A 22,470-nucleotide genomic window follows, 5' to 3' on the forward strand; every position below is an offset into this window, starting at 1 on the left:
GGTGATAAATTCATTCTATTAGGTTTCTTCCTTGCTGAACAAGGCTGCAATTCATACTCACTGGAGACTGATACATACTCTGATACAGGTTTGCTTTTCCTGACAAAATCACAAGGACTTACAGTTGCACACTCAAAGAATCACTGATGGGATTCCACATATAAATAACCAAGCTCCCTCTCCACAGTGAAAGAACTGACAGATAAAGTCTGCAGTGGCTTCTAAAGGTATCTAGTAGAATTAGAATAATCATTTCTGCTGATTTTGTAATGATGTGCAGGACCTGGTATCCCAAACAAATAGCATATGAGCATTTTCCTAGAATATTTCACTCTAAAAGACTTAGGAAGGTATAATTAAACTTCATTCCACTTAAGGAAAGGGCAAGTTGGGGAAAACCAACTCAGCCTTATTACTAACACTCTAATTTTGTTAAAAAAAATTGATAATGTGAATGTAAAAGTAAGGATCATCTCCACCACCTGCCTCTCAAGCCAAAGGTCCTAAGTTTGATCCCTGGTACCAAAAAAAAAGGTAAGGATCGTCAGAATCAAAATCAGACAGAAAAATGACCAGAAATGAGAAACAAAATAAGTGAACTAAAAAACGCCTATCTACTAAAAACACAAAGGTGATTTAGAGTTCAGGAGAAACTTTAAAAACTTCTAACTAGTATTCTCATAAAGAACCAAGAAAATAATTAATCTACATTAAACAGTATGTGAGACTGAAAAGAAAAAACTACTAGAACAAGAAATTAATAGAAAGATTTCAGATACAAGTATTTGCTGAACAATAAACAGAATCCCAACTTGGTAAGCTAAGAGAGAATTCAAAACTTATAAAATACATCAATATAGAAAAATGATGTAGAAAAAAGATATTTTAGCTACAGCATACTGGAAATGATAAAGGAATTACAGTGCAACAAGTAAAAGCATGGACTCTGAAGCCAGAATGCCTGGGTTGAATTCCTAATTCCTCAATTTACTACTTGTGTGACCTGAGAACAGCTTGTTTACTGTCTCCTTTTGCTTGAATTCTCTCATCTGTAAATTCAGAATAACATTATCTATCTTAGATTTGTTGTCAAAATAAACTCTGTTAATATATAACTTGCTTTTTAAAGGGTACTTGTGATCTAGGGATGATATAGGACCTTCAAGTGATATAGGAGAAATATTTTAATTCCCAACCTGTTAGATGTCTGAGTTTATGCTCACTAAAATCGAAGAATGAATTCTAGAAACAGTGGAGGTTAAGAGTAGGAAATGTTTACTGAGGGATAGACAGCTCTTGCCCGAGAGGGACAAGGTAGGACCCAGAAAGTGTGTTGCCCATAAGCCCACTTCTCAGAGAAGTTTTATAGAGCAAAATCGCGAGATGGGTACAAAATAATGAGGTGAGCATAGGTGGGACAAAATTATGGTCAACCAATAAGATTAAAAGCATAATTACTTAGGTAATATTGATCCAGTGGGGAAGCAACTCGTGTAGCATATACATGGGAAGAGCAAGGACCTTTCCTGGAAGAGATGGATCTGGAAGTGTTGACCCCCCATCCAAAGTAACTGATGCCTATTTCAAATAACAATCATCATTGTTCATCCCCTGGAGAAGTATGTAGGTGTAGTCATTCCATCTTTATCTTGAGGCCTATCTTCAATGACTGTACCTCCAGACACAGTTGTAATGTGCTCTTATCTTCTGCACTGACTCCCTTGAGGGCCTAGCCCTGTCTGACTGCCTATAATATTTCTCTTAGCTATCTGTAATACTTAGACATAGAACTGAAAAATGTAAGGTCTTTTTTGTAGTACTGAGGATTAACACAGGCCTTTGCCCTAAGCTACATCCCCAACTCTTCTTTTTAAATTTTTGTTTTGAGACAGGGTCTCTCTAGGTCACTAAATCACCCAGGCTAGACTCAAACTTGCAATCTGTCTGCCTTGGCCTCTCAGAGTACAATTATGGAGGTCCAGGTAATATGCAGAAAACCAGTTCCCAAAGCCTTGCACCTGGGACTGAGTTAGGATAGAAGAAATAAAGCTAGGTAGAAAGGAAAAAGGAAATCAAGATTTTTTAAATTGTATTTTAAAGAAAAACTACAGCTTCAGAAGCCAGTCCACTTTATTTACATTTTTTCTTTCTCTCAAAACAGCAAACCTGGGCAACTCCCTTTTAGCTGCAAATAGTTTGCCCTTTTACTTAAAAATGGTCCTCTTTCACCCATGAGTGGACCATTCTTCTGGGATTTCCCATAGGAATAGAATATTATCCCAGTAGGGATAGGCTATCCTCTCCCATCTACTTAGACTAAGACTGAGATTAAAGACAAGACTAAGACTATAGATTATTGAATTCCACAGATATCCACACTTCTTTGAGCACCCACACTCCACGGTTGAATGTGTCCTATATTTACCTCTATTAAATCCTTCTTATGCCTCTTTTACTAATGCATCCTGTCCTGAAAATTCTTTTTCCATGATGAGAGTCAGTAAACCTGCATACTTATTTTAAAGAGTTAAATTCTTTATTTAAGCCTCTGGAGATGCTCAGACCCAGCCTTGTGACAGGGCCAATCAGAGAATACTAACTTCAATTCTTTCCATGAGACCTCAATCAGGATTTTGACAAGGTAGCCTAGACCTGACATCAGCCTGAGGAATGGGAGACACAAAAGACAACTGCTGTTGAGCTCTTGGCCACTGTGTTCTCTTTCACAATGGTTTGCTCTCACCCTTTAGAATTTACTTCTTTTCCTACTTTTTATTGGCCTGTACTCTTTGCACAGCATGCTTCTTTTCCTACTGTTATTACTGAGTTTTGAGCACTAGTGATATTGGAGAAATATAACTCCCAATCTGCTAGGTATCAGATGTGCCAAGTTCATGTCCCCTGAAATCAAAGAATGAATACCAAAGTACAAAGGAGATTAGAAGTAGAAAAGGTTTATTGGAGAATAGCTATAACTCCCGGGAGACAGGAGGGGTCCCAAGTGGGTTGCTGCTGAGATCATCTCTCCCAGGATGTTTTATAGGGCAAGATCACAAGATGGGTACAAAATCACAGGATGGGTACAATATGGATCAAACTATATCAACCAATAAGTTTACAAGTATAGCACTTAGCTAATATTGATCCAGTAGGGAAGTGGGGGCACATACCAAGGACATGTGGATGACATCATTAACTTTGCCTTATCTATGACTTCTAAACAGGAATATTTTGGGAAAGAGATGGGCCCAGGTGTTCTGGTGACCTACCTAGTGTCTGATGCTTATCTGGGCTTAATGGACTGGATGGTACTGTCTTAGTTACTTTTTTCTCATTGCTAAGACAAAATAAATGATACCCAAAGTTAAAATGTGGCAAAGGTGGTCAAAATGATCTTTCAGAAACCAGGAGAGTTGGGTAAAATAAAAAAGAAGTTTATTTCCAGGCAATGGCCAACCTCAGAAAACGAGTCCTTATAGGCTGACCACGAGTTAAGACAGTTTCTCCTTTTTATGCCTTTTACAGGGCAGCTTAACTTGCAGTTACACACCAGAAAGTGGCAAGGGCATGATAAAGCAGCATTAGGTAGCAAGGGTAGCATAAGCTGTGATTACAGAATGTAGCAAGGGTGTGGAACAGCAGCATTAGGTATGGGGTACTTAGATAGACACACTTCAAGGCTAACTTCTAATGTCTCTGGGAGCAGGCTGCTCCCACAAGAGGGAGAAGGCCCACCCAGAGTTTCCAAGCAGGGACAATTTCACACAAGTTTCAAACCACACACAAGTTTCAAACGGGTTTAGCACAGAGTTGATTAACAAATATTTTTACAATAATTATCGATTATGTTTGGTAGCTCTTTCTGCCTCATCCCCCCCGTTGTACATCAAACAGAATCTTCATTGATTTGAACAGGACAAACATAAGGGGCTTCTGTTTGCAATAGCATTTGATATGATTGTATGGAATGGATTCTTTCCATTATAAATTTGGAAATCCAATTAATTAAGCATGGCCCTACAGTCACCAGGAGTATTATTGCCATTATGGGTCTCATCAGGGCTCCTAACCATCCTTTCCATCCAGTGAATAATTGCCAATTCCACCAGGGGTTGGTATCCAGGGAGCCATACTTAGTTTCCATCGCTTTAACCTTTCTTTTAGTGGGGTCATGGTTTCCCTGACTACTCCTGACTGATTTGCATAATAGCAGCATTCTTTCCCTAGGTAAAGACAAGATCCCCCATACTTAGCAGTCAGCAAATCGAGGGCTCTTCTATTCTGTAGCACTACCTCTTCCAGCGAGTCCATCTGTCCTTGTAGAGTGAAGATTGAGGCTTGTATTTCATCTAACCCTTTTTGAATGTCTTGGCCTAATGAAAGGTACTGTTGTTGTCCAAGTCCAAGTGCTGTGCTGCAGAGGACCAGGCTCCCTGTGATAGCTAGTTCGGCCAGGATAGGGAGCACGATAGGGTCCCTCTTTCTTCTATTTAGTCTTCCATCAGGGGACCCTATTTGGACTTGTCTCATGGCACTGGGCGAATATACATTTAGGTCTGGGGTAAGTATACCCACAGTACAATTACCCTGTACTTTGGGGGAAAAGACTAGATATAAGCCATCCTTACACACAAAGAAGGCTCCTGCTGGAGCGCTGATGTTGGAGTGAGTCCCTTGGATAATGACACAATTTTAGGGGATGTTCTGTAAGGTAGAAATGTTAAACACACATGAGCTATTTCCTATCACTTCATTGGGTTCATTAAGAAATTGAACTGCTGGTTCATTGGTATGGTTTAGTATTCCCTGTAGGGTCAGCCCCAAAGCATGATAGGTGAGCTGACTGAGGGGGTGCATAGATCCAGCAGTCAGATGCCAGATCTGGGTCAGTAGTCAGAAGCAATCTGTGAGTGCTGTTTATAGTCTGTACCATATCTATCCCTGTGTAATTGGCCAGCCTGGACCTAATCTTTTTTGTCTCTTTGATTATCGGGCTTTCCCTGACTGTTGGCTGAACTATGGTCCAGTCCTTTTTGACTAGCATATCCCAGTGAGCGTCCTGGTCATTGTTACCTATCTTAGTACTTGACCTAGGCACTAAATGATAGAACTGGACCCTCACAATTTGTTCTTTCAGCCATTTGGGATCCCATGGGTCATGTATAACTATTTTAAGAGGGTTATACTCTGCTACTTTACAAGTATGGCAATTTGGAGATTATGTGTTCTCTCCCATTTGCATTTGTTGTCCTTGGAACTTTATAGCCATTATTGCTTGCCCTTCTGACTTCATTCTACAATATTGCTGTTCCTGACTAAGTCCTCCACAATCTATCACTCTTGGCCAGCCTTAATGCTGGCATGGGCATCCATCAAATGTAAGGGACAGGGGATACCCTTCAGGTTCCCATTTAATTACCTTAATTAGTTTGGTTTGGGCATCAAACTTTGAATCCTTAGGCTTGTACATACTCAGTTCAAAGTCCCAGTGTACCACAAATGCTTAAGAACCCAGAAAAGTGAGATAATACACCAATATGTGATAGAAAACCAGCATTTTTGGCAAGTGTTCCAGTCTTTTGAGGCACTGGCACCCAGAGCAATAACAAAGATGAACCTAGTTAGAACTATACACACAATAACAATAGTATGTAGGAAAGTCCCAGACAACAAGGCAGTGCAACTATTCATGAGCTTTTAGTCATATGTCAGCCTGTCAACAAGGCTTTATGAGCATTGTCTCCTTTAGTTTCTTCAGCCGTGCACTGACCTGTCAGCTTCCGGAGCATCAGGAGCAGGGCTTTGAGAGTGCCATCTCAGCAGGGTTGCCTTCAGCAGGTTTGCTAGACCTGGCTGCCACATCCAGGAGTCTCCTGGATGTAATTCTTTAATTCTTGAATGATGGATCCAAGGCTGGATTTCTGCAACTTTTACTGCTGTGGGAGTAGTCATAACAATAACATAAGCCCCTCTCCAAATTGGGGTGAGGGAGTCCTTTTTCCAATCTTTTACATAAATTTGGTCCCTTGGCTCAAAAAAAATGAGCAGGAGCATCTGTGGGGATGTTATCCCTTTCCCCATAATATTTGTGAAGCTGATGAAAAACCTGTCCTAAAGCTTCAAGCTGTTGGTTAAGCATTAGGCTTCCTACTTCTTGTGTATTGCCTCTGAGGCTTTTAATCAATGGTGATGGCCTTCTGAACAGGATCTCAAACAGGGAGAGTTTTCCTTTGCTAGGCATATTTCTAATTTTCATCAAGACATAGGGTAAAAGATCCATCCAAGGGGCCTGGGTCTCTAAGCAGTACTTGGTGAGAGCTAACTTTATGGTTCTATTCATCCTTTCTATTTTTCCTGAACTTTGTGGATGGTAGGTGGCATGTAAGTTCCATTTTATCTTTAGTGACTTGGCCAATTTCTGGACTATTTCTGCTCTAAAGGCTGGACTGTTATCACTGCCAATGGTTAGAAAGAGTCCATATCTTGGAATGATTTCTCTCAGGGGGACCTTGCACACTTCTTGGACCCTTTCTGTCTTAGAGAAGAAAGCTTCAACCCATCATCCGGAGTAGGTAGATTAAGACTAATAGATATCGGTAGCCTTTGCAGGGCTTCACTTCTGTGAAGTCTATTTGTATGTCTTCAAAAGGAGAGCTTCCAACGTGCTGGATTTTGGGCACCAGTCAAGACTTTTGGCTGGGTTCTACTCCGGCACAGGTGCCTTATCTTCAGCAGGCAAGGGCACAAAGTGTGGAGAGTTGAGGAATGTAGTAGTATGTCTGAAAGAGTTCATTTAGAGTAGTTTTCCTGCATGTGTGAAATTATGATGTTTCTTGACCCATGCATAGGCTAGTCTTTTTGAAATGACTATCTGTCCATCAGGGAGCACCCAGTTGTTGTATTCTCCTTTATGGGTTTTCTGACTCTGTGCCCATTCATTTTCCTTGTCTGAGTAGTGCAAGTCAATCTTTTTGGATTCCTCTTGGGTGTTCTGTAGGTTTCCTATAAATTCTGTGCTGGAGTCAGCTGCCTTTTTGGCTGCCTCATCCGCCTTTGAGTTCCCAAGAGTAATAGAATCTTTTACTTTCTGATGGCCTCTGCAATGTATAACAGCTACCTTCAGCAGCTCCCAAACTGCATCGAGGAACTGCAGGATTTCTTCTTTGTTTTTAACTTGTTTTCCTTCTGCCATGAGCAATCCTCTCTCTCTTTGTACAGCATGTCATGGAAACGTATTGTGGCAAAAGCATATCTGGAATCAGTATATATATTGACTTTCTTCCCTTTTGACTATTTGAGTGCCTGAATCAATGCCCATAGTTTGGCCCTTTGTGCCGACCATCCAGCTGGAAGAGGTCTGGCTAGGAGCACCTCTTCGGTGGTTACCATTGCATATCCAGAGTGGCAGATTCCCTCCCTAACTGAGCTACTTCCATCCATAAAAAGGGTGTACTCACGGTCAGTCAGGGGAGTCATCTGAAGGTCTGGTAGCCTAGCACAGGCTTCATCAACAGTCATCAGGCAATCATGGTCAGGTAGACCCATTTCAGAGGGCAGGTAAGTTGCAGGATTCAGAGTTTTTACAGCCATGATGGTCAGGTGAGGATTTTCACACACGGCAGTGCCTGGTATTGAGTGATGTGCCTATTGGAGAGCCAATTCTGGTCTTTACTATTTAATAACTCCATTACTGAATGAGAAGTATACAGTTAGTTCTTGTCCTAAAGTCAGCTTGTCAGCTTCTTTTATTAATATGACTGTAGCAGCCACAGGTTATAAACAGGGAGGCTGCCTCTTGCCACAGAGTCTAAAGCTTTTGAGAGGTAAGCAACAGGTCTTTCCCAAGGGCCCATCTTCTGAGTGAAGACCCCCAAGGAAACATGATTTTTCTCATCTAAAAACAAGTTGAAGGGTCTGGTGACATCCAGGATGCCGGGTGCAGGAGTTTCACTCAAAGCCTTTTTCAGTCCTCTGAAGGATGAATCTTGTTCAGTGTTCCATTCTAAGTTGGAATGTTCCTTTTCCTTCCCTTTCAGCATCTCATATAGCGGCTTTGCTTTTTCTGTGAACCCCAGAACCCAGATTCTGCAGAATCCTGCTGTGCTGAGGAATCCTCAGAGCTTCCTTTTGGTTGTGGGTCTTGGCAGAGAACAAATGACTTCCTTTCTCTCTGGACCTAGCCTCCTTTGTCCTTTATCTAAGTCAAATCCCATATACCGCACTTTGCTCTGACAGATTTGTGCTTTCTTCCATGAGACTTTATATCCCACATCTTGCAGAAACTCGAGGAGGGCCTTGGTCCCTTTCCAACAGTCTTTCTCTGACTCACTACAAAGGAGGAGGTCATCTACATATTGTAACAGGCAGCAGTTGTAGTGAGCATGTGAGAAATAGTTTAATTCTGAAGCCAATGTCTCCCCAAACGAAGTGGGAGCATTCTTGAATCCCTGTGGTAGTCAGGTTCAAGTCAGCTGTCCTTTTCATCCTGTTTCTGGATCTTTCCATTCGAAGGCAAAAAGTGACTGACTCACTGGGGCAACTTGAAGGCAGAAGAACACATCTTTCAAATCTAGGCAGGTGAACCATTCTGCCTTTGCAGGAATCAGACTGAGCAGGGTGTAAGGGTTCAGAATGGCAGGGTGTAAGGTAACAGTGGCCTGGTTAATGGCCTTCAAGTCTTGAGGTCTCTAGTCCCTGTTAGGCTTCATTACTGGGAGGAGCAGTGTATTCCAAGGTGATTGCCATTCTACAAGGAGCCCACCTTCTTTTAATCTATTTATGTGGGGGTGGATTCCTCTCCGAGCCTCCTGTGCCATCGGATACCGTCAAAGGGTCACTGGAAGGGCTCTGGACTTGAGTTGCACCACTATCAGAGCATGTCTCTTTGCAAGGCCAGGTGGATTGTCTTCAGCCAAGACTCTTGGGAGGAATGTCCTAAGTCTTTCTCAATCCTCTCATGTCTCTTGGATTTCAGTTTCATCACCCTCAAATAATTACCATTCCTCCTCCTGGGGAACTGTGACCAGCAGCATATGTTGGGGGGGGGGGGTGCTCAGACCCAGAAGAGTATCACCAGTATCCTTATCAAATGTGATGGTGGCCCCCAGCTTAGAGAGAAGGTCTCTCCCCAAGAGTGGAATGGGACATTCAGGCATAAACAAAACCTTGTGGGTCACTTGATGTCCCCCAATCATACATGTCCTGCACTGGCAAAGAGTCTTTTTGATGGGGATTCCCATGGCCCCAGTAACTTGAGGGTGCCATGTGCTCAGAGAGGTGACTAACTGAGTCACAACAGAATGTTCTGCTCCACTGTCCACCATAAAGATAACATTGTGGTCGCTAACCTTGGCTTTGACTAGGGGCTCACAGAGACCTAGATTCAAAGAGCCCCGTCATCCCTATTCATCTTCTTTTCTGGCTGAAGAAAGGAGAGTGGAAAGGGAGACATCCTCTTTTTCTTGTTGCCTTCTCTCCTGTCTCCTCTTTTCCTTTGGGCATTTGTTCTTATAATGTCCATGTTCCTTATAGTAGGCACATTGGTCTGGATCCAAATCAGCATATCTTCATCCTTTTGGCAAGCTGTTCTGTGCGTTAGGCCCCTGGCAGGAGCTCTTGAATGGGTTTTCCTTTTTATTTCTTGTTCTAGGCTGGCCCAGCACTGCTGCCAGGAGAGCGAACTTCTGTTTGGTTTGGCATTCTTTTCTTTGTTCCTTCTTTTCTTCTTGTTCCTGGTTCACATAGACTTTTCAGGCAATGAGGATCGGCTGGGTGATATTCACCACCACCCAGCCTTCTTGTTTTTAAATCTTCTTTTGAATGTCTGCCATAGCCTGGGTTATGAATGCAGTGTTGACCATTTGCTGATTTCCAGGGGCCTCAGGGCCAAAGGGTGAATATGTCCTGTAGGCTTCACACAGCTGCTTGTAGAACTTCTGTGGGCTTTCATCTTTTTCCTGAAGGGTTTCTGCTATCTTAGTCATGCTATTTGGCCTTTGAGCTCCTGCTTCCATCCCTTTTATGAGGGCTTTGCAGTACTTCCTGAGTCTCTCTAGTCCTCCATCCATGTTAGGGTCCCAGTCAGGTTTATTGTGAGGCAGGTGATCATTTATCCATTGTTCTTCATTTGCCTCATCTTGGGGTACCTGAGTCTTGAGGTATTGTCTTGCTCCATCTATGACTCTGCATCCCTCAGTCTTGAGGAGTGCCATCATCAGTTGCTATCTTCCCAGTTTGGGTGGTTGTCCAAAACGTAGAGGTCAGGAGTCTAGACATCGCCTCTGCTTTTTCTGAGTAGGAAGGAGTATGATTCTTCCAATTCACCAAATCAATGGAGCTAAAAGGTGGATGCATGAGGTCAGAGGGGTCTCTTGCTAGATTAGGATACTCTCTGAGGGGCATCTGGAGATGCATGGAGCAGAGGCAGTGAGCCACTGGACTAGTGGGCTCTGCATCCAAAGCAGATGTGGATGTAGGATCTTGGAGTGGCTGGGTTGAATCAGGCAAGGCTAGGACTGGTGCCAGTGGTGCTGAGACTGGTGCTGATGCTGCAGGGGCCCAGGTAAGGGCCAGAAAGTCAGGTAAGGAGGGAGAAAGTCTAAATTCTCTCAGTTAGGGTATGAAAGGACCAGTTTCTTTCCAGCATCCTCTTTCTGACAGAGGACCAGAATACTGCTTTTTGCTTCCAAGGCACACATATGAAGCCAAGGAGGCATTCTGTGGCACAATTGGAGCCATGAATCAATATAGGGAAATTGATCTGGATGTTCCTGTCCAGGGGCAGTGACCTCCTGCCAGATGGTTCAGATGAGACCCCCATCTAGGGATCCCTCAGGTGGCCAAGCTGGGCAAAGCTTGGACCATTTTAATTCACAAAAGGTTCTAAGCTTTTGGGGTTTCATCTTAATACCATAATCTCCAGTAAAACCTTTCTTAAAATTCTTAAGCACACATTCTAAAATAGTAGGACAAGATGTTCCTGTCCTCATGATTGGCCAATCAGAGTGTTGGTGTGTGTATGGGACCCCATGTATGGAAACACAAGACAAACAAAGGAGGGTGACCATCAGAGATGATCCACATAGGCACCTGTCTGGCTGTGTGACCAGCACTTTCAGGACCGTCCAGGCATAAGTGTGTATTTATCTTGTCATGAGAGCACCCTCTTAGCCCTTCGTTAGACATGTCCATAGAATTGCAGATCAGGCCCAATCACATCTGTAACCTCAGAGGGATAGTTAAGCACAGAGGTGCCCCCCTCTTTAGTCATGGACACAGATGGAACAACCTATAGTTTTTCACTGTCCATTCACACTCAGTCTCACATTCACACACAGTCATTCAGAGGTTAAATATTCCTGTGCCCCTGGGATGGCCTTAACTCAATCTTCACAAAGCAGATGGGACTCCAAAGATCCCCAACAAACGGGACTTCAAAAGCCCCTATCAGATGGGACTCTGAAGAGCCCCAACAAACAGGAATTCAAAAGCACCTACCAGATGGAAATGTGATATTCCCAGTTAAGAGGTGAGCAGGCCCTTCTTGTGCCTTGCATCAGGAAACAGACTGAAAATTGAATTTAGGGCTTTTCCCAGGGCAGTCTGCCATGTCCGAAGTTAGTCACTCATTCAGTCCCTCAGCTCCTTGTCTCTTTTCCGGGTCTGGTCAAGCCTCTGTCGATGAGGTTGGCATTGTGAGTCCCCAAGGGGACTAAGAGAATTCTCCCAAGGGTGCCCTTCCCCTCAGAGGAGTCAGGAGGCCAAACTCACTCTGGCAAGGTTTGAGCCATTGGCCAAGTGGCCAGAAGATTATCTTGATTTCCCAACCAATGCACCAAATGTTGCAGCAAAGGGAGTCAAAATGATCTTTCAGAAACCAGGAGAGTTGGGTAAAATAAAAAAGAAGTTTATTTCCAGGCAATGGCCAACCTCAGAAAATGAGTCCTTGTAGGCTGACCACAAGTTAAGACAGTTTCTTCTTTTTATACCTTTTACAGGGCAGCTTAACTTGCAGTTACACACCAGAACATGGCAAGGGCATGATAAAACAGCATTAGGTGGCAAGGGTAGCATAAGTTGTGATTACAGAACTTAGCAAGGGTGTGGTACAGTAGCATTAGGTATGCGGTACTTAGACACACTTCAAGGCTAACTTCTAATGTCTCTGGGAGCAGGCTGCCCCCACAAGAGGGAGGAGGCCCACCCAGAGTTTCCAAGCAGGGACAATTTCACACAAGTTTCAAACCACACACAAGTTTCAAACAGGGTGTTAGCACAGAGTTGATTAACAGATATTTTACAATAATTATCCATTGTGTTTGGTAGTTCTTTCTGCCTCAAAAGGAGGAAAGGTTTATTTAGGTCACAGTCTGTAGAGGTTTTAGTCTCTAATCAGCTAGCCCCAAGGCAAGGTGGCATGGCAGAGGAACTTCTCAGAGGAGAAACAGTTCATGGTAGGCAGAAGGCAGCAAACCAGGGAAGTGGCAAGTAGCAACCATCCACAATAGCTCTCTTTCTGTCCTTTTAATGTATCCAGGTTACCTACCCTTAGGGCAGGTAGTACTCATAACTAGGGTGGGCCTTCCCATTATCTACTCCCAGAATTATCCCAAACCTATCAGTGGACTAATTTAATAATCACACACCCTTAATTCCAGCATCACACACTCTAGATCCAGCCATCTCTGAAAAGCCCCACCTATGACCATATGAGGCTTTGGAGGTACATTTAGACAGAAGCCATAACAGGTCCCAATTACAGTATAATATCAAGTGTTTTAAGGGAGGTATGTAAGTCTGGCCATTGTGATTTTAATCTTGAGGTCTGGTCTTCAGATGTGCCTCCAGCTGCAATTCTGATGTTTCCACCTTTCACTGACTTCCTAGAGACCCCAGGCCCTTTCTGACTGTATACTAATTTTGTCTAATTTAGCTGCCTATAACACTACAGTCTCTTTTTAGAGGTAGTTTCTAGATACGTTCTGTCCTGAGCAAAGAATTGGTCAAGACAAGCCCCAAAGATAAAGGTAGGAAAACAAGTACACTCTACAAGGTGACAGTGGTCTGCCGTGCAAAAGTAACAACAGTGAGGAAAAGCTCAATGTCAACTGTCCTTTTTGTGTCTCCCGTTCTTCAGGCTGACATCAGGTGTGGGCCATCCTATCTCAAACCTGCTCCTGCAGGGCTTTGGGAGCTGCTCTGCAAGCAGCGTGTCCTGGGGTTTTGTAATTAACAGGTTATGCCTACTTTCCCAACCAGCTTTGCCATGTGTAGTCTCTTGCCTCACTACTTTTGATAAAAGTAAAATCTTGCTACCTTTCATACTTGTATTGACCAACTCTTTGTTCAGGAAGAGAAGATCCTAGAAATAATCTTTAGAGAGAGTCCGCAGCACCTCAGAACCCAGTAACAATATACTACTATTTGGATCTGATTACAAATTTGACTTCACAATGAATACTATAATGAATACTAATAGTACTATGTTTTTGTTGCTTTTCAATTTTTAGACTCAATATATAGACAAATATCAATGAGCTTAATTTTTTCAGAGAGCACAATGCAATAGTTTAAATGATTATAATGTAAAATCACTAAAATAACTAACCAATTTGGTAAGTAAAAAGAAAAAAATGGTAAGGAAGAAGTATATTATTTCTGTCATTTAAAAAAAATAAGAACTCCATAAATAGCATCCAAGGGTAGTATTATAGACTGAATGTTTGTCCCCCAAACTCAATACTGAAGCCCTGACCCTCATTTTGATGGCATTTGGAAATGGTGAGGAAGAAAAGGAGAAATAAAAAATAGGCAAAAAGGAGACAATAAAAATTATAATTTTAAAATTAAAAAATACAGTCTCAGGGCATAAGCCCAATTTAAACTTTTTCTTTTCCTTTCTTCTCCAAACCTTGGGAATTTTCTTTCACCTGTAAATAGGTTTGGTCATCCCTTTTTACTTGGAAATGGTCCTCTTTCACCTGTGAAAAGACCACCTTTTGCCCTATAAAATAAGCTTTTCCCTAAAAATAGACCATTGTCTTTCTGTGGGTGGGCCATCCTCCTGCAATTAACTAAACCAAGACTGAGATTATAGATTGTCAAATTCCACAGATTTCCACCTCCAAAAACATAAATATTCCCAGCTCCAAACTAGCATGCCTCTCTCTAGGGCCTGCACTGTACTCTTGAGTGCGTACTAACGTTTCTGTCTCATAAACACTTTCCGTGCCTCTTACTGATGCTCCTTGAAAATTCTTTTTCCAGGAAGGGAGTCAGCACACCTCCAAACATTCTATGTTTAGGGTGAGTTAAGTTGCTCATCTCAGCTTAAAGAACTTCCTCGGACTCAGTTGGGTAACAATGGGAACTTTTGAAGTCAGTCTTTAATGAAGTCATGAAGGTCAGGCATTCATCTGATAGGTTTAGTCTTATTTATAAAAAGAGACATAAGAGAGTACATTCATACTCTCAGCCATGTAAGGATATAGGACTCAGCAAAAAAGTGGCCATCTCCGAGCCAAGAAGAGGAAATCTCACTAGAAACTGAATAAAACAGAATCTTGATCTTAGACTTTTCAGCCTCTGGAATTATGAGAAATAAACTCCTCTTGTTTAAGCTAGATGGTCTATGGCATTTTGTTATGCAGCTTTAGCAAACAAAGATAGGTGATAAATACAAAAAATAAAGATTAAATAAATCAAATAGTAATTCTGTATTTCTTATATAATCATATCTTTGATTAAGCAAAAAAATATATAAGAAAGAACTTTGTCTTTATAGAAGTTAACAGGTTGAAAGAAAGAAGGAAGGACGAGTTGATGGATTTATATTGTCCTCATTCTGAAGTATCTAATGAATTAATGGATCTAGACATTGAGTATCAATGCATATTGACATCACAAAAATACACAGCAAGACACTATTAGTGTAATACCATCTAAAACAAAGGAAATTTTTTTTTCAATTTCAATATTGATCATGCCTTAAATGTAAGAACTGAGAAAGTGATAATAAAAACAGAGAGACAGAACACACCAACAAATGAATAAAAGGTACCATAGATTTGTAATATTCTCTTCATTTCGGAGATATAAAATGAGAAGACAACGTGGATTACAAAAATGAACAAAATATGATGACTTACTTACTTTCTCATTGCTAGAACATAATACTCAACACCTATAACTTAAATAAGGAAAGGTTCCTTTTGGCGTCAGTTTGTACCAGTTCATAGTCAGCTGAATCCAAGTTAGGGTGGCATGGCAAAGGGGCATGATAGAGGAGAAATAGCTCATGACTCAGCAGTTGGAAGCAGAGAGTGAAATCAGGAGGGAGGGAGCTACATCATTTCCAGTCAACAACCCCAGTGAGTGACCCAGATCCTTCAAATGGGATCTACCTCCCAAACAATATTTACTTATGAACTCATCAGTAGACTAATCCACTAATAAGTATCACAGCCCTGTGATTCATCCAATCACCTCCACAAAGCCACACCTATGAGCACATGAGGCTTTGGGGGGACATCTAGACATGAACTACAACATATGATATGTATCTTGGGCCTACTGGACAGATAATTAGCAGTGAGAAGCAAGGCTTCCTGGGTCCAAAGCTAGAAATTTATATGAAGTAAAGAAAAACCTATGGTAGAAACTCTCCAGCAAAACTAGGAATCCAACCTCATGCCTTGAGGCCAATGCCCTCAAGAAAGTGATTGGAAAACACTGAAGGTTAATTTTCATTTCCTTTTATTTGTTCTTTAAGGAGCTCTTGCCAAAGAAAAAAGAGAAAGACTCTATGAAAGAACTTGGTAGTTTGAAAGCAAAGTTAGAAGTGAGCCATAAAATTTGTATCTCCTAGATCTCCTAGAGCCATTTCTTCTGTACTTCCAAGTAAAAATGAGATGTCTGTGGGGGGGAAGCAAAAAATTGAAAGAAAAGCCTTGTTCAAAAAATACTCAAGGGCCAGGGATTTAGCTCAGTGGTTTCACCACCTGCTGTGCAAGTGCAGGGACCCAAGTTCGATCCCCGTTACCAAAAAAAAAAAAAAATACTCAAAGATTTCTCAGTTAAACAAAGGAACTTAGCTTGGCTGCAGAGAACAGATGAAGGTATTACCTTCTCATCTCTTATTTCAAATGAACTTAAGATAGACAATTAATTTGTCTATCTAATCAATCCATGGGAATTCATGTCTAATTAATTAATGGGAATTAAAGATGAAAATGTAAAATCTCTGTGTATAATTAATGACATAGGGAATGAACTAGAACAAACAAAAATAGACTTCTGAAATGCTTACAGAATTGTATTCCCAAATACACTACAAGCTTCCCTAAAAAAGCTAATGTCAGTGAAACAACCCTCAGAACCCCAGTAGCAGGGAGGAAGCCAGAGACTTCAAAGCCATGTCAATGTCGCCATGAAGGAAAATACATATAGTCATGCTTTGTATAGTTAAAAGTCACAGAGCAGCCCTGTATGGTGGGACAATTACAGAGTGGCACAAGTAATATCAGCACTCTGGGAATCTGAGGCACGAGAATCACCAGTTCCAGCCCAGCCTGGACAATTTGGTGACATAGCAAGATACTGTCTCATTCATTCACTCAATGGCTAGAGAGGTAGCTCAGTACAAAGACCATGGGTTCTCTCCCCATGGTCTATACACCTATAAGTAACCAAAAAAATAGATGCATAAGTATATGTTTATGATAATCTTGAAGGGAACTAAACCTGTGAGACTAAGTATGAGGAAGAAAACAGTAGAAAATAACACTTTTTTCTTGTTTTACAGCCTTCTGTTTTGCTTAAAATAAAATGAATCCGTTGTATGGCATTCAATGAGATACACAGCAGTTATAAATAAAACAAATATGTACCCATAAATCATTAAGCGAGAAAAACTTGCTCAAACTAGCAGGATCACCAAATATGTTTTAAAAGTCTAACACATAGAGATGGACAGGGAATAGAAGACAGGTGAGTGAATGGATAGATACTATATACACAAATTGCTTTCTGAACACTTCTGTTCTATTCAACTGCAAAGTTTAGATTCATCACATGATCCTCTACACTTTTCAGGAAGAGTGTTCAAAGTCCTGAGGATCTATTCCATGTGGATATAATTGTTTGAACTTCTAAATCTGCCTTTAAATGAACTACTTCTATGTAATAAACCTTTTCCTCTCTCCCACCTTAGTGCATCTCAAAGTGTAAGGAGATCTGGAATCTCCAGGGAATAGCTCCACTCCAGGTCCCTCACCAGAGATATTTCTCACCTTGACACACCCAAGACCCACCAAACCCTGCAAGCTCCAAGGCACTTCCTACTCCTCCTCACTCAGGTTGGACCTTGGAGCTGCTGTGTGCCCCCACAGGGACAGAGTAGAGGACAGGGAACCTAGGGTGGACCCTAGTGTCCCACTCGGTGTACCCAGTGACCAGATGATGTCTTTTTTGCCTACCTAGAAAGTTTCGCCTTCCTTTTTCCACCCTGAAGTCTTTGGGTTTCCTGTTGTCCAATTTTCAGGCAGCAGTATATTGATCTGGGATCAGTAGTCCTCTCATCCATTGTTTCACTCTGAGAATTTTAATAAGACAACAATGGATACAAGGATGGGAATGTAGAAGTAATAAAAGCAGCACGATCTGGGAGTCCAAGAAGAATGAAGGAAATGAAGAGTTTGACCAAGTAAATGCAGGATGTTAGGGGCTATAATATTACAGGTGAGATGCAGTTTTCCTTTATCTCTGGGAGGTGCTTGCCATTCAAAAATAGTAAAAGAAGGTGTGGGCTTTGAGCATTTGCCTTAAGAAGTTTATTTTATTAAAACATTTCCAACAGGACCTCTGTCCAATGTACATTTGTAGCACCAGTCACATGCCACAAAGAATTTAAATTGAGAAGGAAAATGCTCATTGCTCCTATTCTTTGCAGTTTGAGTTTCAACCCTAGCTTGTTTTTGCCTTAATGCTCCAGACACTTAATTCCACAGTCTGCATGTCAAGGTGGTGATGAGGACCTCAGCAGTAGAGTTAGGGAGTAAATGAGGGGTACTGGAAGCCAGCAATTTGATCTTCAAATAAGATGAGATTCTGATAACCTGTCCACAATGGAAAGAGCCCAAAATAGCCACACAAAAAAATCATTTTTTCTCAGAAATTGAAAGATTGAGTTGTTTTAATATGGAGGTACAGCCATTATCAAGTGCCTAGTTGTCTTTTGAAAATAGTTGTGTCTGTCAGTGATGAAGAACCTGAAATTCAACTCATAATTAAGTTGTGTTTTCATCTCATGTAAGTATTGCATTAGTATCTAATAGTTACTAGATCTGTATAGCATCAGAACAAATCTACAAGCAGCAGAAAATTGAGTTTTGTTGTAAAAGCATTTATTGAGCTTATTTATGTGCTAAACAATAGGCTAAAACTTTAACATGTATTGCCACATTTAATTTTACAAAATCCCAGAGGTACATATAGCTATTATTGCCATTTTATGGGTAAGGTTAAATTATAGGGCTTTAAATTACTTGTTTATGATCTTACAGCTAATTAATGATAGCCAAGATTTCAAAATTTACTTAATGCCAAAGATAACAGCTAAAGCACAACATTCTCTATCTCTACTAAACTATCCAACACAAATTCTTCAGACGTTAGTGTTATTGTTGCACCCCAAAGTAATAGAGCCCAGTCAGGGATACCACCAGTTCCAATGAGCCCACCCACCATCTTAGGTTTCATTTGGCTTTCATCTCAGAGGACATGTCAACTGGTCCTGGAGGACACATTGGCAAGCTGAGGCAGTCCCCTAAGGACATGACAGTGGGTCACAGAGGGCATGTAAGAGGTCACAAGCAGTCCCTGGAGGACATGTCAGCAGGTTATGGAGAACGCATCAGCAAACCACGAACCTGTCATTTCTCCAACCCACCCTCTTAGAGGCCTGCCAAAAGATGCTATTTAAAAACCCTGTTAGCCTGTAAGAGACACCTTCTCTGTTCTCTGACAGAGAGATTCCTCCCAGGTTTAGCAATAAACCTGCTTGGACTGTTGAGATCATGTCCCACTTTCCCACTCACAAAATACGTAGAATTTAATATTGATTTCTTCTTCTTTCTACTGAAATGAACCATGTCAGAAGCAATTCTACAGAATTTTGGGGAAAAATCATTTCACAATTAAAATTATGATTAGACCTAGTTTTCCTGCCTACAGGCCAGTTGTGGCATGTTGAGATGTAACTCTGTTTTTGCCTCCAGTCACAGCCAAGACCTCAAGGGTACCATGATGGTGTGAAGCTCCAGAGCAGGATTACACCAGCTGAAAACATCCTAGGGATGGATAAATTTCTAATCAACATAAGTTCCTCTTGACCTAGGATTTTCATCTGTAAAAATTCCTCATTGTTCTAGAATTATCACTGCCACCCTCTAAGTCATCTGTTACTCCCAATGTAATGAATAAAGGTGTGGCAAGCTCAGGGCTTTCATCTTTGTGGCCCAGAGCAGCACTGATCAGGCCCAAAGCTCAGCTTCTTCTCTAAGCCTCATTTCTGTCTATGTATTAATTAGTTCACCTTGTGCTGTCATGGCTCACAGGAAACTAGGACTCACTGCACAAGTTCTAGTAACATCCCCTTTCCCTTTTCCCTAAGATCCCTACACATTCTTAATGTAAATTATCATCTTTTGTTCCATCTTTTAATAATATAAATTTATTAAGTGGGGATTCCCTAGATGTTCACTCTACTTTTCCTATTTTGGACCCCAAAGTTCATATGTGATATATATATTTTAAAAAAACCCTACTCCAAATCAATATCCAGTTCTCTTCTACTGTAATGCATGATCTATACCCATGATTCTAGCTTGGACTTCATTCAGAGTCTTGAGAAGCACAAACTCCATTTCCACTTTCCAGACACTTCTGGTCTCCCCAGTCTCTCAGGTTCCTTGAGAGCCTCACTCCTCTGCCTCCTCAGGCCAGCTCTATAAGCAGGCACTAAACCTTTCTCTCATTAACATCCTCTACTTCATCTCCTGACTTTCCTTCATACTTGTCCTGCAACCTAACCATATCTCTTCCATGCCAGGACATTGATGGAAATTAATATTTATTACCTCAAGTTTGGTGTTTATGACCACACTTCCCCTATTTTTTTACAGTGGCCCCAGATACCCTATTGTATTTTGCAGTTCTCTTCAAGTTTTTGCAACATATATATATATATATATATATATATATATATATATATGTATATATATTTCAAAGATACTCCTTTCAACTGTGAAATCTTACTGACCTTACTTACAGTCTAAGAAGACAGTATTATGCTCTTATGCAACATAACTGACCTCCTTTGATTTGCATTTGATAGCTCCAGCTTCCTCAAGGATCTCACTCTATCATCTTTAATTTCCTGTGCTGTTAACCTCTCCCTGTCTACTGTTATAGTATACTGAATAATGGTCTCCCAATGATCCTATGTCCCACTCCTCAGACCTATGATCATGTTACTTTACAAAGCAAAAGGACCTTTGCATATATTATTAAGAGTACTAACATGCTGAGATGAGCATGGAATTTCTGAGTGGATCTGATACAATCACAAGAACCCTTATAAGAGTGAAAACAATTGAGTAAAAAGGAACCGGGACTTGATGATTTAGGAAAAGCTAAAATTATAAGATCCAGTGTCAGAAAAGCATGCTTTGGAGAGAAAGTTATGAGTATGGATGTGCAACCATTTCTAGTGGCTCAAAACAGATGTATACGTTAGAGTATTTAGTCACACAAAGGGGTCATGAATTGATTAGACATGTGGCTTGCAAGCCTCCTCAGTCTCAGCAGGTCAGGAATATTAAATAAGACTTTCAGGAAACTGATGGAGGAAACTTTTGTCCAAAGAAGAAAATTCCTGTACATACACAGGAGATTCACAAGCTTCAAGAGGAGGTTATAGCAATAGAAACACTGCCAACTTGGACTGAAAGGGACAGAGAGAGAACAAAATTTTAAAAAGGCTATAGCACTCCAAAAATTATACAAGCAGTAAACACTCTGATAACATTACTCACATAAACCTGTGCTCTTTCATGAAAAAAGGAGGATGGCCCCAGTGGCACAACCTCAGGCCCAGCCCCAGCTACAGAGAATTATTCCCAGGCCTTGAAATCTAATGGAGTTTGCCTCACTAAATTTTGAAGTTTCTTGTGATAAGTGATTATTTTCTCTTCCTTCCTTCCTTCTTTCCTTCCTTCCTCTTTCTTTCTTTTTCTCTCTCTTTCTTTCTTTCTCTCCTCCTCTGCCTTCTCCTTCTCCTTCTCCTTCTTCTCTTCCTTCCTCTCCTCCCCTTCCTCCTCCTACTCATCTGTCTCCTGCTCCTTCCCTCCTTTCTCCTCCTCCTTTTTTATTTTTTGTACAAGAACATCTGTAACTGACACCCTGTCACTGTCTCACCTTTGCATTCTGGAAGCCAGAATGGTTTTAAAGATTCATAGAAGAAGAGGAATTATGTTTTAGGATGGTTATACCCAAAGTCTTAGCCACTCCTGATCTAAATAATTTATATGATGAATTTGGGGTCTATGAAGCTAATAAGATTTAGATGGCTTTTTTAAAGCTTGAGTTAATATTATAATGGATTGAAATTTTGGAGGAACTTGAAATGGAGTTAGTGTATTTCATTTATGACATTTATATCAATATTTAGGGGGTAGAACATGGACTATAGTAAGCAAATATATACCCCCAAAACATGAAGATGTCCTAATCCTCAGAATCTTTTAATATTATCATTAAAAGCAAGAGGAATTTTGCATATGTGATTTGCTTAAGGATCTGGAGAGGAGAGATTTTCTTGGATTATCCAGGGAAAGATCTTGCAATCTCAAGGTTCCATATAAGAGAGAACAAAGGTCAGAGAGGAGAGAAATTGCTGTCTCATAGAATAGGCCACAAGCCAAGTAATGCGGGTGTCTTCTAGAATTTGATAGAGGCAAATAAATAGACCCGCTCTTACTGTAGAAGTAACATTGCTCTTGATTTTAGTCTTCTGACCTCCAGAATTGTAAAAGAATGCCACCTTATATGTTCATTATATCTATTTCTTCTCCTCTAAACTCCTAAATATGATTTGTGCAGTCTACCTTTAGCCAGACTCTACCCTGAAGCTCTCTGCCAAACACCACTAATGATGATCTGTTGATTGCCAAATCCAAACAATATTGTTTAGTCCTTGACTTACTGACCTCTTGACAATATTTGAGATTTTATATCTGTGCCTTCTTTCAAGAGGACTTCACTCTTGATTTCACCCTCACCATTCTCTTCTGAGTCTACTGTTCTTACACTACTAATCAGGATTGGGTCACTGTCATTTATTTCTAACTGCTCATGTAGAAAGTCTGGAATTCAGTATTTGTTCCTCACTTCCCTCAACAATCAATGAATTCT

This window comes from Heterocephalus glaber, unplaced genomic scaffold (assembly GCF_053883595.1).
Source record: "Heterocephalus glaber isolate CG9 unplaced genomic scaffold, H.glaber_assembly_v1.0 deba00001461, whole genome shotgun sequence".
Taxonomy (NCBI): Eukaryota; Metazoa; Chordata; class Mammalia; order Rodentia; family Bathyergidae; genus Heterocephalus; species Heterocephalus glaber.